The following is a 9,449-nucleotide window of genomic DNA, read 5'->3' on the forward strand; positions in this document are numbered from 1 at the left end:
GTTAGTGGCTGGAGGAAAGGGTCTGTGGCGCCTTGTTTGTGATTATGTTTGCGCAAGCTGGTAGCGTCCTCGTAGCGCTGAGGTTTCGTACTACCAAATATTATTCCACTCTGAATAACCCATTGTGTCGCTGAAATAACAATCTCCGCAGTCGATTGGAGTGGCTGAGGTCCGTCATGTAAAACGTAACTCAAGATGGTCAGGCACCATTATGAATCTATTCTTAAACACCTGTTAGTTGATGACAAGTTGCTTGAAATCCAACTCGGTTGACGGCTGTGTCCGCTAGCAGGATCATGGTAGCACAACACACGAAGGAAATTCCCAGTGATACCGGAAAGTGCTGTGAATGAATGAGAATGTGAACAGCATGGCCGCACACCTACAGTTTAGAGACTGAATTCCGTAAACATTTGCCAGGAATTAACTTCATCAACTGAAAACGCATCTTAATGCCAAAGAAATAAAATATTCTCAACATTACAGTTACAGGACCAATACTAGCTGAAAGTCTTTGGCTAAACTTAGATCAGAATAAGGTGCATCCAGAGTAAACCAAAAAAGATGGGCTTCATCGATATTTTACTCCTATTCTGCATAACTGAAAAGTCTGCTCTACATAAATCAACATGGATCCCGCAAACAGAGACCTTGTGCAACACAGTTCGCTTTGTTCGAACCCCGTAAGATCCAGAGGATCGTAGGTAACAGCGTCCAGGCTAATGCCTTATTATGACTTTCTAAAGGCATTCGATTTAATGCGTAGTTATCTATTTTAATTCTGCATGTTATTTTTAATAGGACGATGTCATCATTTGTAAAAGTAACTTCGTGACAGCCGGAAGGCCCACTACTGTTCACAATACATCTAAATGACTTGAGGGATGACGTCGACCGCTCGACGAAACTGTTCGCAGATGATGCTGTTGTAATCAAGGAACAGTAACGAACTGCAGGAAAACCTGCAGAGAACAGGCGCTTCTTAGGGGGGGGGGGGGATGTTGGCAATTAACCCTCAGCGTAAATAAATGTTTTCGATTATGCTATTGCCAATAAATCACTGGAAATATTAGAAACTGTAAAATATTTACGAGTAACTTTCCGGGCGATGCAATGTGGAACAATTACATAAAACTAACAGTACGAAAATCAGATGCTAGGTAGGTATTCATTGAGAGAATCCTAAGGAATGTAACTCATTCACAAAGAGGTGGACTGATATACACACTCTAGTCCTGTTCGTGAAAATCGCTGTTCAATGTGGAATTTTTGTTAGGTCTAATTTATACAGAAAACAGAAGATCCAAAGAAAAGTGTCGCATTTCGTCACAGGTTCGTTTAGTAAGAGTGACAGTGTTACGGAAATGCCCATCAAACTCAAGTGCTAAATGTCCAAGGGAGGCGTAGTGCATCACACCGAGGATTACTGTCAGAATTCCTAGAGAGTAAATTCCGAGAAGAGTCGGAAAACACATTACTTCCTCCCACGTACATCTAATGATATGATCATGACGGGAAAATCTAAGATATCAGAGCTCGGAGAGACAGCGGTACTGCTTGCCAAGTATAAAGGTAGATAAAGATGTAATGAAGACTTGTTTTAATTCTTTGTAATATTAGTCAAAAGATTACATTATTGTTGGTTTGTACAGAGCCAGTGATGATCCAGGTACTGAAGAAATTAAATTCCTCGAAATTTCCGGAAATGTACAATAAGTTTGATATCTCAATTGACATAAATTCTGCTAATAATAATGAAGAGACGATTGCAATCAAAAACTCGAGACAGAGCTCGACGGAGAACAGTTCGGCTTCAGGATGCGCAACGGTACAAGAGATTCACTTTTTTAGTTGTCCTTAAGAAGATCATAATTTACGGGAAGGAATGGAGGCTAGTAAGTAATTCATACACTGGCGGAAAAAAATCGCAACACCAAGAAGGAGCTGTGCGACATAAACGAAAGTTGGTAAGCATGTTTCTTCACCTCGCAGAAGATGGCTATTAAAATTTCGCGCCAGTCGCATAAGAGTGGCGCTAGTAGAGCCACTATGAGGGTGAAAATCAGGTTTCCTTCAAATGCACGCTATAACGGTCGCAGGCGTTAGCTACCTTTGAGAATGGAGGACGTGGTGACTTGATGTTAGCCAAAAATGCATTTAAGGCGACAAAGACGTTATTATCAGTATCTCACTGAGTTTGAACGAAGTCGTGTAATAGGCCTACGAGAGGCTGAATGTTCCTTCTGCGATACTGCAGAAAGACTTGGCAGTAATGTCGCCACTGTACATGATTGCTGGAAGTGGTCGTCATGAGAATGTACGGTCGCAAGAAGACCGGGCTTCGGACGGTCCCAGGGGAAGACCACTGTGTTCGCTGTATAGCTCTGGCATATCGTGCTGCATCTGCAACAACAATATGAGCAGCAATTGGCACCACAGTGACAGAACAAACTGTTACAGATCAGTTACTTCAAGTACAGTTCAGAGCTAGACGTCCTGTGTCGTGTATTCCACTGACCCCAAACCACCGCCATTTGCCATTTCAATGGTGTCAAGTGAGAGCTCATTGGCTGGCAGGGTGGAGGTCTGTTGTGTTTTCTGATGGAAGCTGGTTCTGCCTCGGTGCCAGTGATGGTCGTTTGTTGGTTACAAGGAGGCCAGTTGACAGCCTGCAACCAACCTATCTGCGTGCTAGACACACTGGATGTATACCTACAGTTACGATCTAGGGTGCGATTTCGTATGACAATAGGAGCACTCTCGTGGTTATCCCATGAACCCCGATTGTAAATCTGTACGTCAGTCTGGTGATTCGACTTGTTGTGCTGCCATTCATGAATAGGATAACACTCGCCCACGTACGCTGCTGTAACTTAACATGCTCTATAGAGTGTCGACATGTTGCCTTGGCCTGTTTGATAACCAGATCTATCTCCATCCCTCTACTCACCTGTTCTAACAGGCATGGAATTCCATCCCACAAACTGACATTCTGCACCTATACAACAGAATGCATGCACGTTTGCATGTTTGATTTCAACATTCTGGCGGTGACAGCGGTTATTAATGTACCAGCATTTTCACGTGCAAGGTTGATCTCGCGCTTACATTAACCTTTGATCCTGCAGTGTTAATCATTTTCATATGTAACCTAGACAAATGTATTTCCTAAATTTCATTACTCTACACCAATTCTTTCTTGTATTGGATTGTTTGGGGGAAGAGACCAAACAGCGAGGTCATCTGTTTCACCTTTTTTGGTACTGCGATTTCACGAAGAGCGAAACTAAGAATAGGAAATGAAATGACAGAAGGAATTAAAGTATGGACAGAGGTCAAACAAGGCTGTTGTCTTTCACCTACTCTGTGTAATATCTGTTTAGATGATTTAGTTAGTAACAGTTTTCGACAAAACATGCAACAACATATGCAATTAAGAAATAAAAATAAACATAGCTACTGCGAAAAAAACATTTTACGGAACGAGTATTTTCTCTGGTCCATCAAGGAAATAATTAGTCCTTTATGGTGCCGACACATGGATATTGCAACGGAGGGAGGGGAAAGGGTTAGACGGTTTTAGAAGAATGGGAATTGTGAAACGGACAGGTATAATAAGGAATGAGTTTGTGTTACAACGTATGAACGAAAAAATAATAAATACCGGGAGTAGTTAAGAGAAGGAAAGGAAAGCGGCTAGGACGTTCGTTGAAAAGAAACGGCATGACAAAGGGTGCACCGAAAGGAATGGTAACTATGAAGAGGAACAGAGGTAGAAGAAGATAACAGATAAATGACGACAACAAGGTAAATACGTCATACGCAGCTGCGAAAAGGGTAGCGAAAAACTGTAAGAACTGAAGAATACTGAATTTGCGCTGATGGATCTGCCTAATGGACAAAGCACATCATCACCATTATCGACAAAGAAAAACTGCAGGAAGACAGACTACCGATAGATGGAAATTAACTGATAAAGAAATTTATCGAAGTGTATAGGAAACATAGGAGGTAATGTGTTGTATACATTTTCCGCGTAGTCAGCGCGTACAGAACTTTCCCACTAGAGCGCGCCCCGCTAAGCGCAGGCGCAGCGCTCGTCAGTCTGCATTAGTCTGTAGTCAAGTTTCAGTCTGCGCCTAATAAGATTACCATATTCCTGTACATAGCCATGAAGAGAAATGTATAGACACTTTGTCAAGTATCAGAGATATGTGAGAATAAGATTAACGTACCAAGACCAAAGGAACTTCAGATTGTCAATTGTAAACAGCATCCAGAATCAGGTTACGTAATGTCTATGTTATTTATTATTTTAATAAATGTATGTGAAAATTAATCAAGTTCTGTTTAAAGCTGGTCACCGTCAATCTGCTACTCTAAGCGTGCAAGTGGCATTTCTATCGTCTGACCTAATGGCAGAAGATAAACACGCCACGAGAGCGACAAGTCAAATAATCTGATGGTATGTGTACCGAAGGTCTTACAGTATGCACAGCACATAATGTCTTCAAAGGCAAGGCGGAGCTATATCTTTCCTTGGGGCGTATTCAGAAAAAGGATGATGTTAGTTTAAGAAATTAAATATTCAAATAAATCAAATCTGGTGAATCACCGAAATAAAAAAAAAATGGGTTTAAGGAAATAAAATTCAGAAATCTAAGGTAAAGGAGAGAACATATTTTAAGAATAAACTAAGTGACTTTAAAAGCAGACATACGCAACAAGAAATTATAAATCAGTAGTGGAGAAGTATGAACGGAAGAAGATCGATACCATAAGAAGAAGAGGAAAAATATTGGAGTCGAAGGAGAGAACAACGAAAGAAGAGTAACTGAAATTTGATTGTGATTCACTTTGGGCAATTAAAAAAAAAAAGAAAAAGAAAAAAAGGAAGGAAGAAGAAGGAGAGAGAGAGAGAGAGAGAGAGAGAGAGAGAGAGAGAGAGAGAGAGACGAAGCATAACACCACAGCAAACAGCGGGAGAGTTTCTTTTCATCTTTCTAATTATATTTTAAGCTAGTGTGGACTCGTCATACTCAGTGTATCAGTGACAGGTAGTTTTCTGAAATCATGGTGAGTAATTAGGTGGCGATACGAGTACTAGAAGATTTCCTTGCGTGTCAGTGACCGATGTCGTCAATCGTGCTGACGTCCTTCCGCCACACACTGCTTGCTATAGGGGCACCTCCGCCCGCCACGTGACGTCTTTGACTTAATGAAGTCGTAGCTCGACACCAAAGAGGCGCTCCGCTCCTCTTTGCTTAAAGCGCGCTCCAAGTGATGTTCACCGGCCGTGTTTAGCGTTCGATGTCGCCGTTTCGCCCGAGCCCACGCCCACACCCACACCCGGACCGCCCCCGCCTGCCCCACCCCAGTCGGCTATCTCCCACTACTTCCATAAATAAGCTGCAGATCTGAAACTATGAGGCCGCCACGCAGCAGTTTTAATGCTTCAAGCACGCCATTGCTTCATACTCCAAGTCTAGAAAGTCTTAATATTTCAAGTATGAGACCCACTATTAGTCAAACCAAAGATAACATTTCTCACTACGCGATCAGATGAGGCAAAGGTAGCATTCATGCATAAGCAAAGTAGCGTGAATTCTTAACTTTATACCGCACATCTTGAAGAAAACATTCACCTGCATTGTTTTGGAAATATACAGCACGAAAGAAGGAAAACTGGAAACGAGTTATTTTTGGGATAGATGTATCAAAACGTCGGTAAACACAATACGACTACCTAAGTGCGAGGTCCGGTGAGCCGGCCAGTCTGTGGATGGTTTTTAGGCGGTTTTCCATCTGCCATGGCGAATGCGGGCTGGTTCCCCTTATCCGCCTCAGCTACACTATGTCGGCGATTGCTGCGCAAACAAGTTCTCCACGTACGCGTACACCACCATTACTCTACTATGCAAACATAAGGGTTACACTCGTCTGGTGTGAGACGGTCCCTGGGGGGTCCACCGGGGGCCGAAACGCACAATAACCCTGGGTTCGGCGTGGGGCGGCGGAGGGCTGAAGTGGACTGCGGTAGTCGTCGTGGGGTTGTGGACAACAGCGGCTGCGGCGGGGACGGAACCTCGTCGGCCGCGGTGGTCTCGCGGTTCTAGGCGCTCAGTCCGGAACCGCGTAACTGCTACGGTCGCAGGTTCGAATCCTGCCTCGGGCATGGATGTGTGTGATGTCCTTAGGTTAGTTAGGTTTAAGTAGTTCTAAGTTCTAGGGGACTGATGACCTTAGAAGTTAAGTCCTATAGTGCTCAGAGCCACGGAACCTCTCCGTCGTTTCTAGGCCCCCAGTTAACACACAATACATACAATACCTAAGTACGATATTCAAATTTAAAAGAAGATGAAAAAAGAACAACGCAGACGTGTTGTACTTACAAAACACAAAAAAAAGAAACTAGGAAAGATTCAGCTGGAGAAAAACCTCTGATTCAGTTATCTCATTGCATAACATGAAGTTATATAATGTGATCCATGCTTTCAAAGCTTTCAGCTCCGTCGTTTTATATTTTCATTCTCGGACGATGATAGATCACACATTATGGAGAAACCATAAAAATATTACCTATTATAGTGCGTATTTTTATTGTAGAACAGAGATAGCCATTACTTTCCCGATTTGTTACGTAGAATTGAAACATTCTTTTTTTGTAAAACGTAATAAAATGTGATAAATTATAACCAAAAACTTAGAAGAACAGCGACATAGATAAATACGAATTTTTAACTTCAGCGCGCAGGGTCAAGGCTAGGATCTAAAAGATGAACAGGACGCACGTACTTAATTTCACTCCATCCCGTATGTCTGTTTAGTGGCACTATTAGTGAGTACAGCGCAGCTCGCTTGTGCGGAAGTATCCATGGTTAAACCTTTAATTTTACGGGATTAATTACAGCTTTGCTGGGAGTCGGTGCTTCCCACAAAAAGGCCTACCTGCTGAATAGAACGCCCTTGCTTGGGATCCACTTAGGTGCTACCAGTTTTTACGTCTATGGGTTTTCTCTGGTACACTCAGCTGTGGGACAAGTGAACAGCATGTTGTATCTAAGCCACATTGCTGGCTATGATGTCATATCGTAGAGAACTGCCCGGTGTGAGATTTGGCGCCAACATACAAAACGTTCAGTATTAATATTTAATGTTCGACGGATTAATAAACCAATCCACCAATGATGAAATCTTTACTCATATTGATGTTGTATAATTGCAATTTCGTATAATAAAAATTAACCTGCCAATGAATTGGATCATTGTTACGAACATCGGCGGAAATGACCAAACTATCACAAAACTGCGTCTTGCGCTGGTATGCGAGTAACAGTTGGATACAGTCTAGCACTAGCCATGGAAGATTCACCAGACAGCATCCACGATGTGAACATGTATCAATTATGAGCACTTATTCTCACTAAGTGAAAGTGAATTAAACTATAAATTTCTCTCGGAAAATGATAGTCTGAATTTAAGCGACACGGAAGTAAGTACAGAAAATTAATCGTTCAAAAAATGGTTCTGAGCACTATGGGACTTAACTGCTGAGGTCATCAGTCCCCTGCAACTTAGAACTACTTAAACCTAACTAACCTAAGGACATTACACACATCCATGCCCGAGGCAGGATTCGAACCTGCAACCGTCGCGGTCGCGAATTAATCGTTACTACAGTATTCGTAGCGCTCGAAGTATTGTGATCAGACTTCGCGATCATTACAGTGATTTACGAATTTAGACTGGTTCTCACAGATGACTTACAGCGTTATATTGACAAAGTTTTCCTTATTTTATATGGAGCAATAAGTAAGGTGGCATCCCATTTCCTTAAAGTCTTTGAACGTTACTGCAATGACTGTTTGCACTCCCAAACACTCCACTGAATTTCACTGATTACAATAGCACGTTAGAAGCCGCGATCAACGGAGAAGAATTTCAATGGGACAACGAGACGGTAGCAGAAGATGCAAGGTGAGCGGTGCTCTACTCGAACAAATAGTGAAACACCGAGTGCTGGCTGGTAGGATTTACTCTTCCACATGCAACTTGACGTAAAGGACAAGTAGGGTGCTTGCTTATTTAGATGCACTAATTTATTGCAATAGGAAGAGTCCTCATATCGGTCTTTTTCAAACGTAATAGGTTAGTAATTTCATATAAGTTTATGAAGGGGAAATGCTATAAGCTGTCTTTCCAAATAGAAAAGAATACTGCCAGATGTAGCTGTCATATCCCTACTTCTATTTCTTAAGTATTTTATCCAATGTGCACAAGGCTTTGTTGGCGGCAGCATTAAGTGTCCTTTCACTTCAAGTCTCTCTTCTGAAAATTTCACACTGTTACAGTTTTTCCCGCAAGAAAACAAGTGTCCGCTGGACGAGGTCAGGATCTCTAGGGATATGAATATGAAAATCAGTTAACGTCTATGCTTACAATATCCTTTTGATCACTTCTGTAGTGTAATCAAACGCTTGTTTGGATCTCACTAACTATACGCTGAATATCTATAAGAAATGCGAGATCTGAGCGTGGACATCTGATTTACTCCAGCCCCTATCACGCTAACCACGGACTTTCAGAATCCATGGCAGGACGAACTGTTGCTGCAGACATGGAAAATGCGGAGCAACATCCTGTAAGGCAAGTAGTCATAATGATTTGGTTGATCAGTGCATAATTACGTAGTAATGTTCTATTATTACCATCTGATTTTTTGAAGGATGTGGAAGAACACGCTTTTGTGTGTCTCATAACACTTACAAATTATATGCATTGATGCCAACAAAGCTGTCAGGGACCTTAGAGATACTAATTATCGTAACAGGAAACGGTCTGTAAAAAGAAAAGTACCGTTCACAAACTTCCTTCTGTTCACAGCAAATCGTATTCTAATTTCAGCAGATAAATAGTTACTCAATTCTTCCCTTTGTTTCCCGGAAGGCGCACGCAACAGCTCACAGAGAGCAGCCTTATAAAGCAGCATATTTTGCCTACTGAAGGCTTCTAAGGGCGCTCGAGTATAAAAGCAAAAGAAATATCTGTGGAATTCTCATCGGAATTTTCCATCTTCCTAAACCCTCGACCAAATATTTGCTAACATTATCAAAGGCTTCAAAGGAAGATCTCAGATGCTGGTGGAACAATCGTAATGGATAACCGCACCAGACTGCAGTTTCTACTTGAGGCGGTGCTCTCTTCACGACATGGGCCTTGTGTTTAGAAGAACGGTCATTCAAATCCTCTTCTGGCCATTCAGATTTAGTTCACACCGCTTGAGATAAATGTCAGGAGCCCGTGATCCGTCTCTTATGACCTCGTCGCGATTGGACGCTAAACACTACATTTCTTTTCTTCGCGTAATCCGTAACGTATTGTCTGTGTCTTCTAGTCGCTCTATGAACGGTGACAAATTTATCTTGAAGTAACGCTTCTTTACGCAAGTC

This window comes from Schistocerca piceifrons, chromosome 3 (assembly GCF_021461385.2).
Source record: "Schistocerca piceifrons isolate TAMUIC-IGC-003096 chromosome 3, iqSchPice1.1, whole genome shotgun sequence".
Classification (NCBI taxonomy): Eukaryota; Metazoa; Arthropoda; class Insecta; order Orthoptera; family Acrididae; genus Schistocerca; species Schistocerca piceifrons.